The sequence below is a fragment of the Amblyomma maculatum genome, chromosome 10 (assembly GCF_055883805.1).
Source record: "Amblyomma maculatum isolate TAMU_Amacu chromosome 10, ASM5588380v1, whole genome shotgun sequence".
In the NCBI taxonomy this organism is placed as follows: Eukaryota; Metazoa; Arthropoda; class Arachnida; order Ixodida; family Ixodidae; genus Amblyomma; species Amblyomma maculatum.
This window is the reverse complement of record NC_139353.1, coordinates 45,926,588-45,954,094: the sequence shown is the minus strand read 5'-3', so window position 1 is coordinate 45,954,094 and position 27,507 is coordinate 45,926,588.

Below are 27,507 nucleotides of genomic sequence, written 5' to 3'. Positions count from 1 at the left end.
CACGCCACCCAAGACCATATATATACTGCTACAGGTCAACTCATCGAAGATGAGACATACGAAGTGTGTGCGTGCTTGGCGCGTGCCTTAATCCCTGGCAGCGGTCTGTGTTTTGAAACCTACTATAGACAGCCGAACTGATCCATCTATGGCAGGCTCGCGAAAGCATGCAAAACCGCTGGAAGACGAAAAGCCACAATAGAACGCTTCGGCGACGAATAGCTCATATAGATAAGCAAATCGAGGATCACACCTTTGCCTTGGCTACCCAACAATGGGGCGAAGTTTGCGACAACATGCGCGGCTAGCTCGGGCTTACCCGCACCTGGAAAGTTCTCCGCTACCTTTTAGATCCGAACGGTTGCAAAACATGCCAACAAGACAGCATTTCCCGCATAGTTAATAAACATCCCGGCTCCGACCAAGAGCTCCTCGATGAACTTCGTATACGGTACCGCAACGCCGCATCTCCAAACTTTCTTCGCCCCCCCCCCCCCCCCCCCCCCGCGCCCTCTCCATATGAGCGATGCCAACCCTGGTCTAGATGCAGAAATTTCGGAGGCTGAGGTACGATTCGCTCAACTCCACCTTAACTCTCCGGTACCAGAAGGCATTTCCAACAAAACTCTTCGTAGTTTGGATAACCCCTCCATTGAAGCCCCCACGGCCTCTATGAATGATTGCTGGACACAAGGTGAGATCCCACAGTATGGAAACACGTAAGGTTGACTTTCATACCAAAGCCCGGCAAACGACTAGCTCTCGAGCATCTTCGTCCCATCTTCCTCACTTCCTGTGTTGGTAAACTGATGGAACACGTCATTCTCAACCATCTTAACCATTTTGTTGAAGATAATCGCCTCCTGCCTCCTAGGCTTCCGCCCAAAACTCGCCACTTAGGACATTATGCTGCAGCTGTCGAAAGAGATATTATGCCCCTCTAAAAGAGCGGACACACATGGCTATTCTCGGGGTTGACATAACCAAAGCATTCAACAATGTCTTCCACTCAGCTATTCTCACTAACCTTTCCCTACTAAATCCCGGCTACAGTACCCTACGAGTATATACGCACGTTTCTGTCTGGCCGTACAACTGAAATAAGCTTTGGCTCTTTACTCTCAGGCCCTATTGCCCTCGGCAGCAATGGAACGCCCCAAGAATATCAGTCCTCTCCCACCCCCCTCTTTTTTTATTCTCGCCTTGCTCACGCTACCTCATAAATTAAATGCTATCCCCCGGCTATCTCATACCTCATACGCGGACGATATCATCCTATAGGTTTCAGCAGGAAACGATGTCGAAATTGAATGCACGCTTCAGCAAGTGGTGGAGATCATTGAACGCCACATAGCTGGAGCAGATCTCTTATGCTCCCTGCAGAAGTACGAGCTGCTCCTCATCCGAGATTCACCCGGCTTTCGCGATCATGCTCCAATCTGCATTACTGCTAGAGGCCAGCCAAACACAGAAGTGTCCACCATTATGGTACTGGAGCTTCTTATTCAGAACAATTGGAAAAATACCGACACTATAGCTATACTCACAGCCACTGTCTCGCAGATCATTTGTCTCATTCGGCGCATTGCTAACGAACATAGGAGTATGCGGGAGGCTTATTTATGACGTCTGGTCCAGACGGTTGTTATCAGTCACCTAACATATACCCTACCTTACCTCTACCTTAGCTGCTAGGAACGAGACCACGTTGACTGCCTTATTAGACAGACATACAAAGTGGCTCTTCACCTCCCTCACTAGAACCTCACCTACCAACTCCTGGCATTAGGGGTCTACAACACTGTAACGGAGCTAGTGGAAGCTCATCTCATCTCTCAGTACGAGCGCCTCACCCACACTCGCCCGGGACATCCCATACTCGACAAAGTAGGAATAGTCTCCGAAGCGATCATCCTTGACAAGGCCCAGCTTCCACCTCCCATCTACAGTAACCTCATCGTTACCCCTCTCCCAAAAACCCTGCACCCAATTTATCATATCTCTCGCCGCAAGGACTGGGCAAAGTCCCTGCACAAAAATATTCGACATATCGGACAGCAGTCTATGTCGACGCAGCCGAATTACTCCAACCGCGATGCTTTTTCGCTCGCGGTAGTAAACCACTGTGGACGGCCGTTGATTGCGTGCTCCATCCCTGCCAGATAATCTAAATAGGCAGAGGAGGTGGCCATAGCCTTGGCAAAGGTCTCCACCGATGCCGAGACATTCTTCAGTGATTCCAAATCTACAATTCGTAACTTTTCCAAAGGCCTGGAATCCCCCGCTGTCCTATCCCTCCTCCATTCCACCAATTTCCATCTCCGCCAGATCCAATTGATATGGGTCCCAGCGCACTCATTCCACCCAGGTAACAAGCCGGTCAACAATTACGCCCGAGGAGTCGTCGAATAGGCTGTGGCGTCAGCCGTTCTGCGGACGGCGAGGGATCGTATGGTTACGTTTCATGACATCGCCATGCACTACCGCTTAGGCAGACTTATCTATTCCTGCGCGCATATTTTCTTTACGAAACCCCAAGAGGTTGCGTGGAGGTACCTCCAAATGAACACTTTCCCAAACCCTGCGATTTATGCTCGCATATACCCTGGGGTCTATTCCTCATCTTGTATTCTATGTGGCCAAAACGCCACTCACTCACACATACTGTGTGCTTGCCCTCGGGACCCCCCTTCCGCAGCTCTGCAGCTCTCGAATCAAGACCAGTACCGAGTTGGTCAGCTCCAACTCGAACACACATCGTGGCAAAAGCACTAGAAGTCGCCAAGCGCTGTGAGCTCATTGCCACTTGAGGGGCTATATAACCCACAACATTTTGCTACACACTGTCGACGAAAATAAAGTTTATCGTCTTGACATTCACTACGCCCTGTGCTTGGATCTCCTATCATTTGCCTCTCATCCTTTGCCTTTTATCGGCGTTCGTTGCAGTACTACATATAATGTTTCTACAGGAAACGAAAGACGCAGTATCTGCTACACTTTCTCCGACAAGTGTACTTTTGGACGGTACATCTTTCCTATCGTGTGGCGTTCCTTGGCACGCGTTCAAGTGTGGAACTGTAAATGGCAGGAACGCTAGACAAGATGAGACTTCTGGTTGGTAGCTTCGACTTTGACGGCTGGTGACGTTACTTCTCTGTCGACCAATAAGGTGCGCGCGCCGCTCCCGCGGACAGCTTTTGTCGACGACGGTATGAGCCATTAAGGACTTTCGCCTTCATAGCGGATGTGGGAGGAGGAAGACTAAGAATAAAAAATGATTGATGGTGATAGGTAATGAACAGAAGTTTTAGAGAGACAACTTGTAATTCCTATCTACGACTTGTAATGACCGCAACATATTAGAAATGAGTAAAAATGCCTAACTACCAGTGGTAATGAGTACAATGACTAGGTATGACTCATGACTATGAACGGCCAATATGTGAAAAGGCATCTTGAAATTACCGCAACTGATTTGAAGGGAATAAAATCACCAGACATGACTCATCAAGACTGCTAATGACTACGAAACGACTAATATGTCAAACGACGACTTTCAATGACCGAAACTGATTGGAAATGTGTAAAAATGCTTAGCTATGAGTGGCAATGACTGTAATGGCCAGGCACTGCTCATAATGACCACTAAACTAGGCTGTCGATAACTAGGCTTTCGCCGTCCTCCTCTTGAGCGGCATCTAAGGCATCCTTTGTTTGTTTGTGTTTGTTGTTTTTTCAGCCATCGACGCCTGGCAGATGCGAAGCATCCTTAACGTCATTCAGCGTAATTCTTGCGCATAATTGTGCAACATCACCAATCTCGTTTCCGCGAAATGTTCCTTGCACTATTAAGACTGTTTTCAAACGAAAGTGCCTAACGATGCTTAAACGACGATGAAAGAATTAAAGAGAGAGAAAAAAAGCATGACATGGACAGAAGGCGAATCTTTGACGTCGCTTAAAAACACCCATGGGATATGCGATACTACTGCCGCCCGGGACCCCTTCGTCTCCCTTAATGCAAGTCGTATGCAAATCGACTTTCTATGACCGAGATTTTTGGCCTCCTTTTTAAAGCTGCCGCTGGGATCGTGGGCTTGGCTTCGTTTTTTTTTTTTTTTTCTGGGGGGGGGGGGGGGAGAGAGAGAGAGTAAAACTAGGCTCAAGTCGGAGTGTCGCAATTTGGTTCGCTGTAAAAGCGCATGTTTGCCAGTAATCGGAAGACATTTTTTTCGAAATTAAACCAGTGAGGTGAAAAATAAAAAGCCAAGAAAAATTTCAAATTACTCTCTGCTCGCAAAAGAGGTACTGCTTCACGTTACGCAAAAAGCGTTAGAGTGCAAACGTGCAGTATGATACAAGACACGCGCTTTCACAAAAAAATCTCACATTTAGAGCGGTCGTTGTAGCATGTTCAGATTTAGGAACAGTGGACGTGAATTTTTAATGTTTCGATCGATAAAAGAGCAACAGTACTCTATGTCCGCTTTGCTAAGCACGTTTCGAGTTAAACAAATAAATAGACACTAAGCAGAAAGGAATACCAGAAAAGCTCAAAAAGCATAAAATACAAACAATGAAACCATTACCGCCGACAGGGAATATTGAACGAGTGTCGAGGACAACGCTTCTTAAAACTTTCTGTGCTGAATGCCGGAAGCGTAAGGACTTTTAGCAATTTCTTGAAAGGAAAAATATTATTTTCTTCTTATATGTGCCACTCTTCTAATCACGTAGGCATTGCGTAAAGGTCGCCTAAATGTCCGCCGTAATTACTTTTTACATAAAATTGCATATCTCATTGTGAAATTCGATGCAAGCGCGGACAAAATTATTGCGCGATTATGAAATCATAATGGAGCTCTTAAAATTGCACGCATCTTTTTTTTTGCCCATCAGTGGGCAGCCTTTGTCTGTCATTTTGCCCAAAGGTGATTTTAGGACGCGCGTTTGCCATTACGTGCACTATGGACAGAATTTCCATCCCTAAAGTGAACGTCGCCAGCCTTGAGAAAAGTATACATACAACGGAACGGCAGTAACGCCTTTTAATCGAAACATTGATATTGGAAGCGCGCACTTGGTCTTCGGCGGGAGTGAGAGCTTATTTATTTATTTTTTTCCAAAATTATATCCCTTAAAACACCAAACTCTAGTTAATCAATAAACGTTTCCACCACCAACCGTTGCGAAAAGTCTTCCAGCTGCTCTTACAAATATCATTTTCTTTTTTGTTTCTCCCAGGTAATTTTTACAGCACCCGCCGCGGTGGAGCAGTGGTTAGGGCGCTTGGCTACTGTGCCCAAGGGTGCGGGATCGAATCCCGGCCGGGGCGTCCGCTCTTCGATGGAGACGACGGAAAGCTAGGCGCCCGTGTGCTGTTAGATCTCAGTGCGTTTAAAAAACACCACGTGGTCGAAGTTTCTGGAGCCCTCCACTACGGCATCTGTAATAGCCTGAGTTGTTTTAAGGCCTTAAACCACATAACCAAATTAATCTTTACAGCGGCGCCCCTTATAAGATTTCGAATATCATTTACACGTTTCGAACTATATGTGAATATAAAGCACATATATCGAGCAAGACACAAAACAATGAATTCGCGGCTGTAACCGAGATGCGAAAACACGTCATTCCGAGACGAGACAGAGGGAGTCAAACTCGACTTTCAAAGCTGACAATGCTCTAAAGTGCTTTTCTATAAAATGAAGGAAAAAATCTAGGGCCACAAGATGGAACCAAAGGAAAATCTTGGCAAGGAGTCTCCGAACTCTTCTAGGGGAGAAGGTCTCCAAAATTCTCGCTTCGAACAAAATCTCATTGTCCAGCAAAGCACAGAAGATTAAAAACATGGCGGATGCTTAATCCTACTTACACCTAACCATAACGAGCAAAAACACCCGCTGCGTCGGCTCGGTGGTATGGCTTTGTCACACTAAAATTCTCTAAGCGCAACCAAGGGCTCTAACCTTAGTAACCAATTCGGGACACACATTGTGAGATTTCAATACCTCGTAGGAGTTGGCGGTTTTTACGTTTTTTTTTTTTTGTGTGTGCAATGTATTTTTCATGTCTCAAGGCCTGAGAAATAATGAAAAAAAGTGATGCCTCGCTGATTGAGACGTCCGGCTGCTGAACGTGAGTACCAGGGTTCGGACCCGACCGGTTCAAATCCACTTCTCACAGTTGGTCTGCAGTCTTCTCTTTCGCCCTCTCCCTCTTTTTCTTATTTTTTTTTTTTTTTACGTGAGAAAGGTGGTTATACTAGGCTCTGAACCCATCCATTAGTAGAAAAAAATATAGAGGAGGCAACCAGAAGCCCGATTTGACTGCTTAATCGTACGCACTGGGAGGCCACCCTACGAGGGTCGAACATGTTGCGGCTACATTCAAATAAAAAAATAAAGACATCTTTTAGGCTACGACTGCTAAACCGCAAAAAGCTGCCATTTGTCGATGGCTTCAAGATCTGGTTGTCTCTATCGATGATATCGGCACCTACGTGTACATCCAGACCTATTTCAAGGCAAACCATTCTGATTGGTAGATGTGCAAACAATAGTATAATGAGCACGCTGTTGCATCTTAAGGTTTTTAGCAAGCTCCCTGATTGAAACTGACAGAAAGGATATGGGAAGGGATGTAGTGGACGCTAGGGTGCTTTCTCATGAACAAATTATGTTTTTCTTCTGATAGAAAAGGCCTGTTTGCATTCACAACCGAAGATAATGGTCCGTCTACTTATTTCCAGACCTGTACATGCAGCTGAATACAAAATTGCCGGTGTACACATACTTACTTGCGTAAAGCAGTACACGATATCAAATATACCCAACAAACAGGAAGTACAAGAAATCAAAACATTATAAATTCGCCTGTACGAAAACCAGTAAGTCAGCTGTTTATTATGAAAGGAAAGACTGAAATTGCAGTGAAGCAGAAAATGCAGCGTATAGAAGATGAATGCATTCAAAGAAAAATATTTCGAAGGCTTCCTGCCTCATTTATTCCTAGGTTTGAAATTGTACACAACAAAGAAAACATAAATGAACTTGTTGAACAGAGAAATTCTTAGAGGGTGTGGAAGCATTAGTATTCCGAACATCTGGAATAAACAATCAATAGCTTTGGCTTGTTTCAATATGTCAAATAAAAATGATTGCTATTTTTGGTGGGAGAACCATATGAGTCAACTAAAGAATCTCTAAAACATATTTCATAGTTATGTAAATTTCTCATTTATGCCACTTATTTTGATTTCATTACATCATTAAACATTGAAGCAACTCAAAAGACAGTAAGAAAGAAATGACACTATAAATTAAGGGGTTGAGAGAGCAGTGTTCTGTCTGTACAGTAAAAATGACTGTCCTTCAGAAATTCACATATCCATTCAAGAATATATAGTGAAAGATGTAAGATGGCAAGCTTGTTATCAGGATCGCATGTTCCACGCTCTCGTAAACCTTAGTAACATCAAGTGTCACCAGAGCTGAGACTTCGCTCCTGCACAGCGAGAGACGGATTCGGCTCTCTAGATCTACGTGCGCGGACCATATCGAGCAATATTTACGAAAGCCAATCTGTACTGAGCTGAGACCATTAACTTCATTAACATGCTTTGTTACAGGACTGTGCAATATTCGTTCCATATATTTGACTAAATTTTAAGGTAATGCACTTGGCCGAATATTATCTAAGACGCATCCCTTCCCTGCATCTTCCAACAACAAAATTATTTTCGTCATCTGCCAAATGTCCGGAATACAAGCATTTGTCAACGAAGAGTTCTTAATATCTAAAGGTCACTTGTAAAATTCTTGGGCCAGATTTTAATCATTCCAACAGTGAATTCATCGTTGTCAAGATTGATAGCAGCTCTGAAGGGGAAACAAATCGCGGTAAAGTCTGAGCAAGGAGCGAGGGTACATAAAGGGACCTATCGCTGTTTCTGGAATCGTTACGCCAATTACTGAGAAATGCTGTCCAGGGTTTGCTTAGCCTCCTGTGCAGTAAGCACTACTGAATTAGTAAGGCTGACGACTGCTAAACACTTGTTACGCTCCATGAACCTATATTGAGCCTTCCGATTACCTCGATTTGAGAGAATGTTGAATAATTCATGTTACAGTGCTCCTCTGCTTTTGCAATTGTCCTTTTTGAAAGACGTAGATAAGAATTTATCATTTAACAAATTTGCTGGACTCTGATTGTAAGGTAGGCACTTCCAGGCAGCTTTTTCTACGACGATATATTTTCTCGCACTCTTGTGTCCACCAGGGAGACGGCTATTTGGTAGAAGTTGCCGCGCGTACAGTAAATACCGATTACTGCACTGCATTTTGCAGAAAGGAGACTGCTTAGCTCTGTCGGACGTCTTGTACTAAATACTGAAGCAAGAGAAGCGGATATAAAATTTTTATTGGTCATGTGGTCAACAAATTTGTGGGTTGTACCGACATTTTTGAGGGGAGATAAACTCGCATTGAAGGTTATCGGAAAATGATCACTAGATGTGCCAGAATCCTCGGTGGACCAATTAGTTACCACTTGCTCATCCATAGATAAGGTTAAGTCAATGACTGAGCGGGAAACTCCTCACATAAATATAACAGCTCCGGAATCGCAACATCGCTCAGCATTTGTCTACATCCACGACTAGAGAAGCTGGCCGCAGGTATCTGTCCGACTATCCCAGTCACTATGATGCGAATTAATATCCCCTGCAATTACAGCGTTACTTCCACCAGCCAATAACCCATCCAAACAATCTGCTCGCATGAAGTTAATCTTGGAATAGGAAGTTTCAGAGAAAAACTTGAAAATTCAATACTCCAGTTGATTTACACTGCGAAACATTTTTCTACATTTCCTTTGACACGTTTGAAAAAGCATCAGCAATTTAATGCAAAGCTATAAAGTTGATTCAAAGAGCAAGAACTACCTAAAATTCAATGCAAAGAGAGGCTATGTCACCGACGGCAGCACGAAAGGTTCAAGCGTCGTGAATGCTGTGGCGCGGTCGCCAAATGCAATTGCCGTGTACGGTTCACTTACAACTGTCATGAGGTCTTGTGTTCTAGCTAGCTGCTTTTGTATTTGTTCTTTGTCTTTTTTTCAGGCTGCTATAAGACGAGCTTAAATTTGTTGCATTCCACCAGTACCCTGCGCACGGGACCATCTGAGAATGATTTCTTGGTAAATATAAATGTTTTGTTGCGTTTGTGTAAGCCAATGTGTGTGTGTGTTTTTTTTTTTTTTCGTAAGCCACTTTTTCTTCCACGAGGACATGGAGACAATTCTCCTGTATCCTCGCCTCCCAGATATTTGTGCCAAAACAGTTTAAGCAACAGGACATCAGAAAATGGCCCTCACTCTCGCCAAAGGCATATGTTCGTCGCGAAGCAACGCATGATCGAGGCTTTCCCTTTGGAGGCCGTTTCTTTGGAGACTTCAAGCTGTATGCGCACTTAAGAGAGTTACTGCATATTTTTAATTTTTTTTTTTCATAACAGCACAGCAAGTTGTTTTCTTTAGGATGACTTAAAGCGATTGACTCCTAGAGCGAAATAGGTTTAAATTTTCAGTTATTGTAAACCTAGATGAACAGGGAAGGAAAACCGAATGTTATTTCGAGGCGCCTGCCATTTCACTTAGACGAGTGGGTGCTGAGAGAGTAAATCGATGGAAGGAATTGAAAGAACAGTCTGACACAGCAGATGCAGCTTCCCACAGACAGTAAGAACAGACTTTGCAGGTGCTGTTTTGGTTTTTGATTCTTCCGGAACAACAAAAAAATAATGCAACTGCTGAAAAACGAAGAAGAAAACATATATTGAGATAACGCCGGGGAAAACTCAACAGTGCAGCATAAATGCAACTATAGGTTTAACGCGCTTTAGCGCCTCTAAATTGACGACAGAAATTGTACAATACAAAAACAACTAAGCCATCAAGCAGCAGCTGCTCATGTTCCAATTAAAATCTGGTAGTAATTGAAAAGAAAAACAGGCCTCCCGTAGCATAGCATCAAGACTGACCGGGCATTTGATGGCATTGTCAGATTGTCTCATTATATTGTTTGTTTTCGCTGCTGTTGTCTTTCAACAACTCTCCCATAAACGATCTGTGCATGCGGAATCGGATATTTGCCTGTGAAGAGGGCGGGTTTAGTTGATTAGGGCGCTCAACCGCTTAGTTTGAGGACACTGGTTAGACCTCGGCTGTGGAGGGCGCGTTTCAGTGGAGGTGACACGCGGCGCCGAACATGTACTGGACTGTATCCCTACACGTTACTAAGCCCTGGTGGCTCAAATTAATTGTTCTGAATCTAACATTCTAAATTTCTCGAGACGCATCAGTCAAAAAAGGGGCAGCAAGAGAGACCTGATAACAAAATCAGCCAATATCTACGTAGATCGGTTCAGGCTTCAAGATGATATATCCGTAGAGTGAAAAGCCCTCGCCATATTAGTATCTTCCACCAGTGTCCATATATTTACGATGGTCAGAAAATAAGGTTCCGTAGGCTAGAAAAGGAGCTGTTTTATCGCACCGAATACGACCGGAAGTGCTCCAAGAAATTTAATTTATTAATCAAGACATATTTGCATAATAATGCTTTCTTATTTCGGAAGGAAGCACACTAGAGTGCAGATGATGGACATGCTGTTTGGCCCCCTGCAGGGTGGACGAAGCTAGATGCCACTTTTCACCCTAAGCATGGCCGAATACCCCTTCATGGATCACTGCCTTGTCGTGGCGGAGGAGCTTGCGAAATGCCTTGAAATCGTGAGCTCTGCTGTGTAGGGCCACCCAAGATAGACAGCTCACGGCAGAGAGTTCTGACAAAATGTGATTCACTGGAGACGGTAATGGCAACCGACTACAGTATTTCCTGCCATGAAAACCCTATGGCCAGTCAATTGTGGTGTTGGCGGAGACTCTTGAGAGTTTCTTGGACTGCCAGAAGATCAAATCGTTCGATACTGTCGACCATAAACCCTGACTGCTCATTGGAGGGTCAAATTCTAAAGTTAAAGCTCAGCTACTTTGGTCATCAGATGAGAAGAAAGGAGTCGCTGGAGAAAGATTTGATGTTGGGAAAGGTTGAGGGTTATCCGAAGAAGGGGTAGGCAGCGAACGCGGTGGTTAGAGGGCATCCTCGAGGCTCTGCAGATGCAGTTATGTGATGTTAGGAAGATAGTGAGAGACCGGAAAGCGTGGCGTGATATGGTCCATAGTGCCACGAAGAGTCTGAAACGACTGAACGACTGAACTGACTGATGGCCGAATAATTTCTGGTTTGCTAAGGAGACACTCATCAAAAGAGCCTGGACTTTTGGCTACCGGTTTTTTAAAAGACATGCACGCGATTCGATTGGAGTCCAGAAGCACGATCTCTTATTTGACTACAGCAAGACTTTTCTCTCCGGCGCATTCCCTCAGGAAAGCTCTTTTCTTTTTTCTGAGCATACACGTTTCTAAACGAGTCGCTCTGTCCGCGTCTCACTGCTTCACTGCAACAGAGTCGAAGCTGGCGGCTGAAGAACACGCGAAAAACCGATTTGCAGCAGCGCAGGAAGTTGAAACTCAGTTATATTGAAAAGACGGGCGTTTTCCTCACGTTCCCCGGAACAAGATTACTGAAACTACAGCTCCGTCGAGATAGACTCTCCTTTGTAAGGTTTCCTTCAGCGCGAAACTCGCGACGTCTTTCTCACGACTTTTACGAGACGTTTTATGACTTGAACGCTTAAAGTGTTTTAACAGTATAAGGTTACACGTTCAGATTTTTTTTTTTTTTTGAGAGTTCATTATTAGTTTCAAAACCTTCCTGTTTCACAAGGCAATGTTAAACAGAGTTGCGTTTGGAACCCTATTCCCTTACCTTCCTGATTTCGAGGGCTGTTTTCTAGCAGTGTCAGTTTCAGTAGAAAACAAAAACGATACTTCATGTATGCTGAGGAAAACTTGTTTATCTGATAGCATTCTGCTTTTATTTGCTACTATTTTATATTCACACCTTAAACGACCACTAAGGCGCTTGCCAATGTGCTTCATTAGGAAAGCGTAAAAACCAGACATAAATGCACAACCAGTCTTTTTATTTCGCACTTCGACAGAAATATGAAAAACGGTGTACCAAAAGACTGGGTTCTAGAGCAATGTTAATTCATGTTATCGTATGCACGCATTAACAACACTAAACTGACGCAATTTGTGTGAGTCTAAACTAAACCTTTGTTAGAGAAGAAAGAAGAACGAGAAGGCGCAATAAAAGAAAGCCAAGTGATATCTAGTATCATTTTTCTTATAGTTTTTTATTGGGCTGATTACATCTCCCTTCTCCCCTGCCATCTGACAAGCATCAGCTACACCCCCTCTCCGGTTACATGTCGAGTACGCATAAAATTAACACCCTGATTGTCTTTCATAATCATTCTCAAAAAGGGCAGTTGTTTCTCTACGCGCTGCTTTCATTGCGTAAGCAGCCAAATTTTGTTGTACGCAATTCTGATAGCAATAGCTCGTTTGCTCTGCATCAAATGTCTATACAACTTGATATTTGTGTTTTGGTCAAACTGAAGATATTCAACTTTAGATCTTTAAATAATAAGCTTACCGAATAGTAACCAAAATGACTGTCCTAAACCATCGTCAAAACAGCTGAACTGCTCCAGCGATAGCGCAGCGTTCTTTGAGAGCCTAGTTTAGGGAACACTACAGAACCGGTGCCGCCATCTGGCAACGCCCGCTGTAAGTCATTCATTTGGAAATGGAAGACGAGGTATAGATGGAAAGATTTTTCATGCAAAGGTGATGGAAAGGTACAAAAGAAGCTTGAGGCTTTTAACAACCACTTTAGAAATATATTCTCGTGGTTCGAATCCCTGGTATAAATTTCATCAGGTGAAACTAGCGTAAATTCATCGTTCGGCAACCTCCTGAAATTTCGCGCCTTTAACGTGTGAGCAATCTTACGTGAAGGCTTTGTTTAACTTAACGGAAAATATTGAGAGACCCTGCTGTTACATGATCTGAAAATGCATACTAAACTACTCTTTTGTACCAGCTTATTAGTCCTGGTAAAGTACAAGTCCAGAACCTGCAACACGGCATTAAATAAGAAAGACGAGGCGCAGAGCGTCGGGTTACACGAGCAAGGGATTCTTCTTGTTGCATTTTTTTTTTTTGTGTGTGTGTGTGCCCTAACGAATGCGGCCATGGAGCAGGGAACGGACCTGCGTACATGTTGCACTTTTTTCTCATACATTCTCGTATAACCTTGTATATTACTGACATAAGCAAGCTGAAGGTACAGAGCGCTGACGTTGTCTCCTTACCCTTCGAGCGACCTACTTGTGCAGCGTAAACAAGCGATCATGTTGCTCGAGTAGCGTTCGTGCCCTACAGTCGCAGTGTTTAGAAACGGCGGAATTTTGTGAAAAGCAGGATGGAGGATAGCCGTCATGGCTCCTATTACATCTGCTCGTTATTCAGGTCGGCGAATAATGGAGCGCTCATTAGCGAGCTAGAAACGCTGCCAAGCTGGCTCAGCCCATCGAGAGGCTGCCATTATACTCCTCTTACAAGCCTCACGAACAAAGTGACTCCTTTGTTTGCGCTGTGAAACAGACCGTAGTTTGGATGACATCCTTGCTAGACACTACTTGTGTTACCTCTATTCACGATCTCGCAAAAAACAATGTGGTTGTGGTTGTGGTTGTGGGGAGCCCTGAATGTGCTACCTTAGAAAAAGTACAAGGTAGCTTCAGTTTCCCGGCGCAAGTTGGAACTTACTTATGCTTTCGCAAGTTCGGCCGTCGTGCGCTTAACATTGTGCTTAGGTGGTACCAGACAAGCATGACACCTCTCAAGCTCCCACTTGGCGCTCTTAATTTCAAGTGGAGAATCCTCAGAGGGCGTTTCCGCCACACCACCATGGCCGATATGACTTCGAATGCGTAAACTGCACTACAGTTTTGTTACCGTCGAAGCATTTACTTTTCCCGCTGCTTAGAGTTGCCGTCTTTACGGCTACAAAGTTCGCTGACTGGTCAATAGCTTCAAGGGGGGAGGGGGGGGGGCAGTGCCACGTTACCTGGCATGGCGCTGATAGGTAGGTGGATGTGTGACGTCATCGTAGCACTGCTGTTCTCTTGACCAGTTAGACAATTGAGTGCAACGCCAGTCTCGAAATTTTGACACGAATAATGCTTTTACAATAAAATATAAAGGTGAACTCATGCACATGAATGGAACTTGACAATCTGATATTTATGGTGGATAATAGAGACGTATGCATGTTTTCATTAGTCCGATATTTATTTCGTTGCTCAGAATCTCGCCCAATACGACGAGAAAAATGCATGTGTACGACTCGATGCCAAAGTTCCGGACAATTGGCGTGCTCACCTCAGATGGTGTTTAGTGAAAGCTTGGTTCTCTAAACAGTACTGCTGTGACATTTCCCACCGTGTCTCGCGACGAGGTAACAGCGCGCACCGATATTTTCAGCTATAGCTCTGGGAAAGATGTCACGGAAGCATGTATTAGTAAAAACACCTTAAGCTCTTCTGAATGTCTTGTCAGATATAGAGGGGCAGGTATAATACCTGAACAGAATGAGGGTTTGGACTAGCGGGTATGTGCTATGTTCCATAGCGCAGCAACAACACAGCGGATAGACACAAAAATTGCAAATTGATCTGAACATAAAGAGAACAAGTAAAAACAAAAATAAAGCACCTCTGTTACCAGGACCGCAAACAGTGGCTCGACGTACGATCATTGAAACCTGCATGCTTCAAATATCGTTGAAAGACACTGATGCTTTTCTCAGACGAAACAAATTACAATAAACGGTCCCTACTGAAAAAATTATAAGAGGCGATAACCTCACATTTTCTCACACAATCTCACTCAATTCACATAAGAAATCACTTACACGTCGCATATAAACGCATAAGGTCTCTTAGCTTCTTGTACATTATCATAAATTATGTATGATATTTTATGATAATGATGTGAACCGGATGAGAGTCTATGCGTATAGATGAGATTTTATGAGGTTATTGGCACGTAGAACTTTTGGTTTTTCAGTAGCGTAGCAGAATAAATCCGCTATCGACCATGAACTACGCAACAGCCTCAACAATCCACGCTGACGAGCAATCGCAAATACACAGTCGTTGTTTCCGCAAAGGGTCAGCAAAATATTCATCGCACTCTCGTATCAGCAGACACTGGCTGGGTGCCAGAAATAAGATTACCAAGAAAAATATTCGGTACATCGCCCACTAAAGACTCCATAGTGCGTCGTACAAGTAGGGCACGTAGACAGGAATCTTATTTCTGTGCTAGACGCAGTCCAAATGAAACAACATACGGAGACTATGAGTGACATGAAATATCTGTTCAGATTCCATACCAGCGCATTACAGTCTACAATTCGCTCCAGTATACTTACCCGTCTCCGCAGCCTCTAGTAGCCCCCCCCCCCCCCCCCCTCCCCGTGTGGTAGAATATGATGACAGTGAAATATCGGCGGCAGTTAGGAATCAACGTGTTTGAATTAAGATTAGCTGCAAGTCATTCATTATTAATGACTTCATCAAACCATACAGCAAAAACAACAAGGGTTGAGAGGAAGCCACAGTATACTAAACAACGTTCCGACAAGAGGATTCAGAACGTTGTGTCGTGCACTGAGGCTTCCACTCAGTACTTGTTCATTCTGCTGTCCGGTGCATAAAAAATTCTCATCTGCCTGTCCTCTTTAGATAATGGACCATCATGAAACCATAGTACCGTATTGAAAAAATTGTTTGAAGCACTAACGTCACATTTTTCTCACACAGTCTCACACAATTCACGTAAGAAATCACATACAAGTCGCATATAATTGCGTAATATCTCATAGTTTCTTGCACAATAACATAAATTATGGAAGATATTTTATGATAATGATGAGCACCGTATGAGAGTCTATGTGATTTGATGAGAATGTTTGAGGTTATTGCCCCGTAGAATTTTCGTTTTTCAGTAGCGTACGCTGAAAACTGCATAATCACGGATGGGTAGAGCTAGTGTAGGCAAGGAGACACAATCAGTACTATTCACAGCTTGTTTAGAGGAAGTATTCAGAGACTTGGAATAGGAGCAGTTAGGGATAAGGGCAGATGGAGAATACCTCAGTAATGTGCGATTTGCTGATGACATTGCCTTGCTAAGCAACTCGGGGGATGAACTGCAAATAATGATTGATGACCTAGACAGGAAAAGTAGAAAGGTAGGCTTGAAAATCAATACGCAGAAGACTAAGGTAATGTTCAACAGCCTCGGGAAGAAACAGCAGTTTACATTAGGTAGCGAAATACTGGAAGTAGTAGGCGAATATGTCTACTTAGGACAGGTAGTAACCGCAGATCCGGACCATGGACAGGAAATAACAAGAAGAATAAATTGGGATGGAGCGCGTTTGGCAAGCACTCGCAGATTATGACTTGCAGCTTACCGGTATCGCTCAAGAGGAAAGTATACAACAGTTGCATCTTGCCTGTACTCACCTATGAGGCTGAAACGTGGAGGCTAACCAAGAGAGTTCTACTTAAGTTAAGGACAACCCAGAGGGCTATGGAACGAAAATTGGTAGAAGTAACATTAAGAGATAGGAAGCGTGCAGGGTGGGTCAGAGAAATAACTCAAGTTACCGACATTCTAGTAGAAATTAAGAAGAAGAAATGGACATGGGCAGGACATGTAGTGCGGAGAGAGGACAACCGATGGTCGCTTAGGGTAACAAACTGGATTCCAAGGGAAGGAAAGCGTAGCAGGGGGCGGCAGAAAGTTAGGTGGGCGGATGAAATTAAGAAGTTCGCAGGGGTCAAGTGGATGCAGCTAGCACAGAACAGGGCTAATTGGAGAAATATGGGAGAGGCCTTCGCCCTGCAGTGGGTATAGTCCGGCTGATGATGATGATGATTATGAGTGCAGGACATGCAACATGCTCTTCTTGTTTAGGGACTGAACAAATCTCCCCTCTAATCACCAGCGATATCACTGCGCCCATGCGAACTACCCGGGACAGTATGATCAATAGCAAGGTGCACACGTGATAAACAATATGGAATGACACATTCGACGACTCAGCGCCCACAAACAAGAAACTAATCTCTTCAGGACATCTTAAAAGTTGCATCGTTGACTTTCAGTCGCAAACAGCAGCCGGCATCACTTCATCCACCGCTGCATTGTAGATCCCCAAAACTCACTCCATCTGTAAACATATCCGACACTGATAGATGACCAGCAGCAACCATTAGGGGCTTCCCTCTCGTTCGCTAAAGAGTGCGTTCATGTGAGTACTCCTGTTCTGGAGCATCAAGGCACTTTACGCGAGATCAACAAACTTCTTTCGAAGAATAAACAAGAGCCAGCGCAGGACAACTAATATGAAAACACGACGTACACCGAGTTCTCGATAGCCATCGACGCATATCAAATTATCCTTGCTCCTCATTTATGCACAAGAAATGGACCCTCGGGCAGAACCTAAATATGAAAGCAGCTATCGACATTAGATGGCCCAGTTCGTTCACTGCAGGGCAAGAAAAAACACCTAGGAGGCAGGGTGGAATTGGCATAGCCCTTTTCACTGCCTACTCTTCCTAACCCTTGATTCACTTTTCTGCAGCTTATAGCACGTACTATGCCACTAGGAAAGCCAGCACTACGCGCAAATTTACTAAACCACTATCATAATAAAACTCCAGCCGCCACCACCTGCCACCGGAATCTCATTACCAAGTTTTTGTAGCCGGTGTTTCATTACAGGTGTCGAGAAACAATGCTGGTTCGGTAATCCCAATTTAACAGTTCTCGGTCGCAGTTCCTGAGCATAATCGTAGATTTTCCAGTCCTGTAACTAATCTTCTTTTTTTTGTTTTATTTTGCAAAGAAACCTATGTCATCAGTTACACTCCGTACAACTTTGTAGACAGCACTACTTTGCTAAAATCTTCATGGGCGGGCTCTGAGCCTGTCTTCAACTCTACACGTTTGAGGCAGTTGGTGAGCATACTCTTTCTGATGGCTCGTAAATCATCTCTTCAATTTCTCGGCGATGCTGTCTTGCTTACAACCTCTCTCCAATGAAAAAAAAAAAAAAAAACAGATTAGGCGTGGCAAATTATGCCTAGGCTTTCTAAATGATGTGCTGCTTATAATTTTTGCACGATTACCCACGAGCAAAATGAGAGCCACAAAAGTAACGGGAGTACGGTAGCCTGTCTGAGCCTGCCCGTCGAAGCCGTTGGCCTACAAGACGGAGTTTGCTTGAGCCGTCGTTATCATAGTTCAGCCCAATATACCGATATCAACAGTTCCAAAACACCGATACCGGTGCGCATATCAGCACGGCGTTTGAATGCCGGTGCGTAGGCTGCGGTAATGTTACTGACTGCGGTGTGCGGGCGTCACAGTTACTGTACGAGCAAGAATGAACTCGCCATTTGCCGTGCTACGGCTGGTATTCCTAACTAATGCTAAGTGATTATCTACAGTTCTTCATTTATCATCATATTTTGATATAAAACCAGAATGCTCTACTTCGTTTCTACTGTAATCCTGCCAGCGTTCCTTAGTTTCTGCTCAATAAGGTCTCAATTTACGGTCACAACTGGTAAACCGTGGATGGAAACCTTGGTATTTTGTTATCAAATGAATGTGTCATACATACATTATATTGTTATTTTACACTACATTACATTACGTTACGTTAGTTATTTGCGCTCCAAGAGCTTTGACGCTTTAGCGCTCAAATGAGCGGATCTGGGATTTGGCTGATGGTGCTGAAGCGAAACAATTAACTATCTCGCCTTTTTTGTGTAATAGAAAATAAAGCTTTCATCATCCGCGCTTTGCAATAGTCCCGGGTTATCTAAATGAACGTTGCCTTCGTTGACAACGTGCGCCAGTGAACAATGGCGCTAGCTTAGACGGTGGCCTGCAATCATTAACTAAGTGAGTAATATTTTAAAAGCTATGACTCAACATATGAAACTCACAGTTACTCAAACTTGTATGAACGTTTTATGTACTGAAGCCGACTTTTTTTACTCGGGCAAAGAAGCATTGCCCCTTGCGAGCGGAATGTTAGGAGATGGCAGGAACCTCCGCACATTTTTTTTTTTATCGTCAGCCCTCTAACGCCCTCTGATAACTAATTAGAAAATGGGGCAGGTTTCAAGCGCCCCTAGCTAAGTAATTAGAAGCTTATTGTCATAAGACAGAGTTGTACACTAAGCCTTGAAAGCTTGTTTATGAAAAATAATGTTTCCCTAATCAGCTGAAGAACTCTAAAAACACCAAGTAAATGTCACGAAATAATGAGCTTAAACCGTCTATGGAAACAATATTTATAAAGTCGTTAATACATTTACCATAAAATAATTATAACAAGAGGCGCTAATGAGTATTTATTACGACGGTTCCATGCTATCCAAAAGCTTCAGGATGAATGAAGGCAAAGTGGTAGCAAGAAGATAAAGGACAAATGAAACTACTTTTTGGAAGTTATCAAAACATTCTTTCTTTTTTTCAGTTTTGATTAAATATTCTTTCAAATTTCTTTGCACCTAATACATGTCTCCCCAAACTAATTAGCGATACCTCTTGTTTGCGCAGGCTTATCCTGCAGGAGAATTTCGCCATAAGACTGGCGGTGTATAGCGTATTGTGAACGGTGGCTCAGGGAACCGCCATCTTCGCTTGTTCCTTTCTTTTCAGAGTACGCATTCGCGATTGCGCATACGTGACTATAATGAGTCAGCCTGACGGCTCTACCCGCACTCTATCAATTGCGTAGTCCCTCACGTTTGCCTTCTCAGTCGGGAAGGAGCTGGTGCAATACAGGATCCCCCCCCCCCCTTTTTTTTTGTCTGAAAAGCTCCAGGTGTCAGCTGTCAGGTGTGGTGGCCTTCAGTGTTTTGTCCAGGAACCTGCCCAGGCAGAATACCCATTGCTGCGGCAAAACGTATACAAATACGTAGAGATACAAGCGCACACTATCAAATGTTATACAAAAGGGAACCTCTTCGTTCACACTCAGCCACAACTTCCTCCTCTACTCCCAAGTAGTACCATCACACTCGCACGCCTCTTTCTTCCCAAGCAGATATGTCTGGCCAACAATAGATATTAGCAACCCTCACGCCTCGGCGGCCGCTTTTCCATGGAGGCGGAAAGCAAGGCGTCCGTGTGCTGTGCGATGTCAGTGCACGTTAAAGAACCCCAGGTGGTCGAAATTTCCGGAGTCCTCCACTACGGCGTCTCTCATAGCCTGAGTTGCTTTGGGACGTTAAACCCCACAAACCAAACCAAACCAAACCATCCGAGGTAGCGCCCTAGTAACGAATACAAAACCAAGCCGATCACCCACATCGTCCAAACAATACAGTCACAACTTCCACCGCATGGACATAAACTAAAAAAAAAGCCACCACATATCTGCAGCTGTCACGAATCACTTTCAATTTCACTCCCAATACATCTAAACAAGGAATCCATCTTATGAGTTTTAACTAATCAAGGCAACCATTCTTTCAATCACTGATAATATTGGCGAATGTGGTCAGCTGCAGTTAATTACATAAAACGATGGCTTTTGTTCTACTAGCTGTCTGCTTCACAAGCACAAAATTCTTCTTAAATGCCTGGGTCGCCTTCTCTTCGTATAGGCCAGATGGAATCACTACGAAGCCTCCTTATTTGTCCGTTTGAAGAAGACAAAGGTTATTCCTCTAAACAAATTCACGACTTATAGAATACGTTCCATCGGTACCAGGTCCATCTTCGGAAAAGTCCTCAGTAAGCCATCAAGCTCATCAAAAAGCACCTCCCATGCACCACAGATCCCTCTAAACAACTCATGAGATACCTTCAAGAAATTTCATTTCTGCTTAAGGACATAGAGGCATCACTGACACATGTGCTCTTTTTCTTTTGTATCTCAAACGCCTCTAAAATTTCAAGGGTAATCTTATCCCGACTCTTACCTAAGATCTTGATACAGCTAAGCAATGGCTCACACTGGCACTTTTGACAATGCAGGCATAAATTTTGATCCAATTCTATTCTCTAAGGCCTTCTCATGCATGCTTGCTCTATAATTATTACACCACCCAGTCTGTCATATAAATACTTTTCCGCACGTCAGTGAAATCTCATAAACCACTCCCACCGCACAGCCTACAAAAAGCTTGGCATGCCTCTTATCCCACAGTGCTGTCTTATTGTTCCCTGTTCCTGCACACAAACTACTCAGATTCTTTGGCGCAGAAAACACAATCGGAACGTCATACCTCCCTGCCACTTTCTTCAGGCGATTCGCCACTATGTGTATATAAGGAACTAAATGAAGGTGCTTATTAACCAACTTTGCTGCAACCTTTTTTTTTGCCCTTCATTTTTTGAAAAAGTCTCTGCCCCCCCCCCCCCCCCCCCCTTCCACACATATAACCGTACCCGGGAATCCAGCCACCCGAAGCATTTGTATTTGATTAAAAAAGCTGGCCTCAGCCATATGATCACAGGAATTTAATCGAGCTGACTCCAGGCAAAGAGAAGCAATCGGTCGTTTAAGTTCTTGAGTGGGCTGACACATATGGAAGCTCTTTTTTAGCCTGGGGAGAATACCTCGAACACGCTTTTTAATCAAAAATTTGGATATTTAAATCTAGGAACTGCAGCCTGCCATGTACAGTTAGCTCGTGAGGAAAAGCCAGCCCTTTTCCTTGTTTCCTAAAAATAGAAATAATGTTTCCCACTCTCTGAGTCATTGCAGAGCCATTATCCATGATCACCATGAAGTCACCAACTACCTAATTATTTTTATACCTAAACCATTAAGGGACGCAGAAATCGCTTTGTCAACTGATGATAGAAATATGTTGCATAGGACTGGGACTACACACAAGCCAATACAAATTCCCTTTCTCTGCACGTACATATCTGTCTCAAATGACACGACTGTAGGCTTGAGGTAAAACTGAAGAAGAGAAAGAAAATTGCCAACGTTCACTCCAGCAGAGTTCTGAAAAGCTAGAGCACCATTACAATCGATACATTCCCGCAACGATTTAAACAAGTCTACATGCGGCAACGAATAGAACAAATCCTCTACATCTACAGAAGAAAAGTACCCAATATTAGTTTGATCTTTTAAAAAGGTTATCACTTCAAAAGAAGTCTTGGTAGCAAAGGAATCAGCAAGCTCCAAAGCTTTCAAATGTTTGAGAGGTGCGTGTGTGAGCCACTGCTTAGTAGGACCGGGATCTTAGGTAAAAGTCCGGACAAGACTGCTTTTGAAATTTTAGAGGCGTTTTGGGCACAAAGGAAAGACAGCACATGTGTCGGTGATACCTCTCAGTGGTTACGCAGAGCTGAAATTTCTTTTCTTGAAGGTTGCTCACGAATTGCTGCGAGGGATGTCTGGTGCATGAGAGGTGATTTGAGCTTGATGTCTTACTGATGACTTTCCGGAAGACGGACCTGGTATTGATGCAAAGTATTGTATACGTCGTGATTTTTGTTAGAGGAATAACGTTCGTCTTCTTCAAACGGACAAACAAGGAGGCTTGGTAGTGATTCCGGCTGGTATATACGAAGAGAAGGCGACCCAGGCAATTAAGAATAATTTTGTGCTTGTGAAGAAGAAAGCTAGTAGAGCAAAAGCCATGGTGTTATGTCATGAACTGCAGCTGACTAGATTGGCCACGGTGATCAGTGATTGAAAAAAGGTTGCCTTGATTTGTTTTTTCCGTTAAAGCTCACAAACAGAACGCGTTTTTTAGACGTATTGGGAGTGAACGTGAACGTGATTGATGGCAGCTGCAGGTATGTGGTGTGTTTTGTTTTGTTTTTTAAGTTTGTGTCTAGGTGGCAGAAGTTGTGACTGTCTTGTTTGGACGCTGTGAATGATTGACTTTTTTTGCATTCGTTGCTTGGACGATACCTCGAATAAGAGGACTGGTAACATTTATAGTTGGCCAGACATATGTTATTGGGAAAGAAGAGTTGTGTGACAGTGATGTACTTGGGAGTAGACGACGAAGCTGTGGCTGAGGGTGCAATACGAAGTTCGTTTTCCGTTTTGTATTACAGTTGGTAGTGTGCGCCTGTGTTGTGCTCCTCTCTACGTATTTTGTCTACGCTGCGCTGCAGTTCTGGGTAGTATGCACGAACTCGTCCCACAAGTTGTTATTCTGCCCAGGCTCCAAGAGGCATAGACCGAATATTGGTACTACGTTGACAGCGTCTGACTCCACACATGTCCAGTGCATTTCCAATACAGTCCAAAATTGGGCCAATTATTTACGCAGTCTGGATGAAACCACCTCGAGACCACGACCCTACTTTTGCCCTGTATAGTTCCGAGACGGGTGACATCCTGACAGCGTTTCTCTACTCCTGGAAAATTTCCTGTGGCTCTTGAGCGGCGGCTAGACAGTTGTGGGGAAGAGGTGGGCCTTTGCATCTGTACCATTGAAAGTGGATTTGTTGGTTCTTCCTTTGAAAGGTGTAAGTGAGTGAAGGGGAAACGGAGGAATGGTACGCAGTTGCTAGTGCAGAGGTAAGCCACTTTTCTGTGAACGTCGACAAAGGCTCGCCTCCTTCCTTTTCCCGCGCCTCTGCAACAGTACTACAGAAAGCTTGACTGGATCACTCCACTCGATCGCATATGTGTTGGAAAACTAAGGCTTCTATGTCTAGGGGAAACAGTAATGCTAATGCATCTCTACCTCATGAATGGCATGGATCGTCTGTGGTCGTCTGGCGGCGAAGGTATTTAACGTCTTTGTCGCACCGCACTTGTGATTCTTCTTGCCTGCAGACACCAGGTCGAACTGGACGAATTTGGTTATCAACTTTGGGAGTTGGTGCAAGGCACAATAGTATCTGTCGTGTGGGATGCAGGTTCTTCTGCTCGATATGAATAAATATGCTGATCGGCAAAACTGGTTTGATTACCTTTGACCCCTGCCTGTAGATTTTATTGTGATACTCGTAAAATGCAAGGTCGAGGCCACCGTGTGCCTACCGTGTCCGTCGCAGCAACATATTGGGTCGCTGAGAAACTACGGGTAATCATTCGATGGAGGCGATGGAGGGAAGTGGCGTCCGTGTGCTGTGCGATGTCAGCGCACGTTAAAGATCCCCAGGCGGTCGAAATTACTGCGTAGCCCTCCACTACGGCTCCCCTTTCTTTCCGCTTTCACTCCCACCGTCCTCCCTTCTCTCACGGCGCGGTTCAGGTGTCCACAGCGCACGTGTGACAGATACTGCGCCTTTCCCTTCCTGTGAACCAATTATTATTAATATTATTATTAAACTGCGGCATGCACATTTTTAGCCCCTCTCACAGGAAGCGCAACTTACCACAGGCGATCATCCGTCGTCATTTCTTCACAGTACAGCAATAAATTATATTCTCGGACCTCTAGCACCTAGTTCTTTAAGACGAATGAATGTTAGTAGGTTGTGTTCGAAACGGGCAGGTAGCATGCTGAGACAGTTCTGTGATAAGATGTCAGTGCAACCTAGGAGCCTCTTGTAACCCTGGGCCACCATTGCCTGTTGGGGGAGGTGACGGCCGTAGGTACGATGTTGGTTGGTTGGTTCATAGGAAGGGAAAGGCGCAGTATCTGTCACACTTGCTCTGTGGACACCTGAACCGCGCCGTAGGGGAAGGGATGAAGGTGGGAGTGAAAGTGGATAGAGAGAAAGGGGGACCGTAGTGGAGGGCTACGGAGTAATTTCGACCACCTGGGGATCTTTAACGTGCGCTGACATCGCAGCGCACGTTAAAGATCCTTAGGTGGTCGAAACAGAATTTGAAATTGGTTACGGGTCGCTAAAATGACAGACATTTTTACGAAACTTGCTGCTTCATCCCTCCAGTCCACGTTAGCGCTACTTGAAAAGAAATCAGGTGAATAGTTATAATAAGAAATAAAAAATTTTCTCACTTATGTTCTGTTCAATCTTTCTTTGTGTCGCGAAAAGGAGAACCTGTGGAGGAAAATGATAAAAAGCAAAATATATGCAAGGTCTTCGTCGAGGCCGGCTGAGAAGCACAGGAAAAGAGCTTAACCAAGCTTTCTTTAGCGTTCACTGTCCTATAGACTGCCTCCATTTTTCCTGCGTATGTTGAATTTGCCTATCATTATTTGTTTCTTTTCGACCTTTTACTACACGAACGAAGCTTTCTGTAGCGTTCATTGTCCTATAGACTGTCTCCATTTTTCCTGCGTATGTTGAATTACCTATCAATATTTGTTTCTTTCCCACCTTCCATTACGCGAATAGTGTAATGAACACTTAATAGTGTTCATTTTGCGTTTTATGCCCATTATCTGTTTTAATCAACAGATAATGAGCATAAAACGCAAAATGCACACCGCGAAAAGATTGCGCTAGCATGGTTCATTGCGAAATATTTAAGTCTTATTTTCTTGGCCCTAGTGTCTTTATTGGCATTACCAGCAATCTCATTTCTTATCTTTCACCAGTTTCTTTTTTCCTATCACTGGCGGGTAAGAGAATGTGGCAGGGTACGACATTTTTGTTTTTCGTCCGCTTTTATTTTTTCACATGTCATCGTCCATGTTTTATTCCTTTGTTGCTGATCTCGTTCCATGAAATCGTCACAGTCGTTCTCATTTATTTCTTGCAATACTATAGTCAATCTCCTTCTACCGTCCACTCAGACAAAGGCTTGCGCAATGTTATCTTCTCTGTCGAAATCTAGAAGTTCGATGCAGAACCTTGAGGTAACCAATATAGCTGCCCGGGCATGTAGGTTTTCCATCTAGAAGTTAGCAGCGCAGAACGTAGCGGAACATAGGAAAAAAAGTAGCGCTCGCTTTCCGTTTCTACGCTATGCGCTGCTTACTTCCAGGCACAGTTATATCCTAGAACAATACACTTCTATGACTACTACTCAAACACTCCGGTTTTCTTTTTGCTGAAGTGAAGCCCTTATCGCGCGCGTAGCTACCACGCAGCGCTGAAATTAGAGTACAATTGTACAATGTTCCTGCTGCACTGCACCATCATCTTGTATAACAGAGCAAACTCAATGCTCGTTTCCACTGCGTGTGTACTTTTAGCAAGAAAAATTAGACATTATATTGACTTTCAGCTCAAAAATAAACCTAACTTGTATTCGAAAACTCACAAGTATGGGTGAAGCAAGCGACCAACCTGGGAGAAAATGTTCAGACCTTTTTCGAATGGTTTCAAAACACTAGAGCGCTGGAAATCGCTCGACCAGCGAGAGCGAATGTTGCGTCATTAAGCTTTCTCCCAAAGGAAGACGTGGGAGTGTAAACCCGAAATTGAGTTTAAATATGCATAGCTTAGTGTAGGTAGTTTCTGTGCGCGCAGTGAAAAAAAAAAGTACATCTCTGGTATAGCGACCGACCGTTCTGCTCTTCGATAATCCTCTTTCGACTGTAAACTGAAAGCCGGCTACAAAATGGCGTTTCTTTTTTATTGCATCAGATACATACATTCCTCCCTTGGTAACCACGTTATTTCTGCTTTCCTGTCATGTCATATTTACAGCAGCTCTTCAACAGAAACGTCCCTGTTGCACGTAGTTCTTGAGAGTTAACATTGTAGCCCCGGTTGTTGCGGTTTGGTTTTCATTTCAATCTCCGGTCGTTGGCCTAACGCGAGGTGGAACGCGTCCATCATTGGTTGGAATCAAGTCAATGCACTTATACAAATTATCAGGCTGGTTAGTCGAAACGGTCTGACGTCATGCGTGACGTCATACCTCTACACTGATTGGAGAGGGCACCAACCAGGGTTGCTCCGAACACGATGACATCACCGGTGACATCACGAGACTTTGTGTGGTGCCTGATGATATTGTACGAAATGTCATTGCGGCTCCTTTACTCCCTCGTCTTCGCACTTGTGTTCGTACTTTCAACTGCATTTGTACACGGATGCCCAGGCGGATACCATTCGGTATCGCACTTAAAAAATGAAAAATTGGCTGTGGTTTAACTCTGGTTAAACCTAGTCGAGTAGCGATAGCTACTGACCTCCGGATACGCTTATGATTCGCTTGTAGTTACGTTCTCCTACACGTTAGAGGCTAAGCGAGCCCGTCTAGCGGCATCGCTTTCACGGCGTTTGGCTAACCGTTCGGCACGCTCCTCTTGAGTATTCATGTTCATGTCAACCATAGCTGCTCGGGCCACCGTGTAGCGACAATGTGCCGCCGCGCCGGTCCTGACAGGTAGCAGCAGCGGAAACAACAAAAACATCGTATGGGTTTCCGGCCAAATCTCCCGATTTCGGCCGAGCAAATATAGCTGCTCTGCGGAGCGACCCGGGATCGACAACTGATCCCATTCTGCCATTGGAACGCTGTTTCCCCAAGCAGAGCAGAAAAATTTGATCCGGATCAGCAACTAGAATTAAACA